We start from the raw sequence: 691 nt of genomic DNA, 5'->3' as shown, positions 1-691 counted from the left end.
TGCGACGAGTTGACTCACAGGAAAAGACTCTGATGCTGGGAGGGATCGGGGGCGGGAGGAGAAGGGGACGACAGAGAATGAGATGGCTGGATGGCATCACCAACTCAATGGACATGAGTTTGAGTGAACTCCGGGAGTTGGTGATGGACAGGGAGGCCTGGCATGCTGTGATTCATGGGGTCGCAGAGAGTCGGACATGACTGAGCGACTGAACTGAACTGAACTAAACTGAAGCCTCAATACATGTTAGTTATCGTGATGAGTATAGGCAGATTTTGGAGATAATGGTGGGTTCTGTTCTTGCAATAAAGCAAGTCTCACGATAAAGCCAGTCACGTGAAATTTTTTGGTTTCTCAGTGCATACAAAATATTTATCTTTACACTATACTGTAGTCAAATGTGCAATAGCATTATGTCTAAAAGAACAGTGCAAGGAGTTCCCTGACGGCCTAGTGGTTAGGATGCCAGGTGTTCACTGCCATGGCCCAGGTTCAATTCCTGGTTGGGGAACTGAGATCCACCAAGTCCCACAGTGTGGCCAAAAATTTAAAAAAAGAAAGAAAAGAACAATATACATACCTTTAATCAAAAAGTACATTATTGCTAAGAAAAAAAGTACTTTCTTGCTAAAAAATTGCTAACCATCAGCACATCATATAATCTTTTGGCCATAATGACATCAAAGATCAC

The sequence above is a fragment of the Moschus berezovskii genome, chromosome 4 (assembly GCF_049115385.1).
Source record: "Moschus berezovskii isolate FMDL1 chromosome 4, NW_MosBer_1.0, whole genome shotgun sequence".
In the NCBI taxonomy this organism is placed as follows: Eukaryota; Metazoa; Chordata; class Mammalia; order Artiodactyla; family Moschidae; genus Moschus; species Moschus berezovskii.
Note: the sequence above shows the minus strand (reverse complement) of the source record.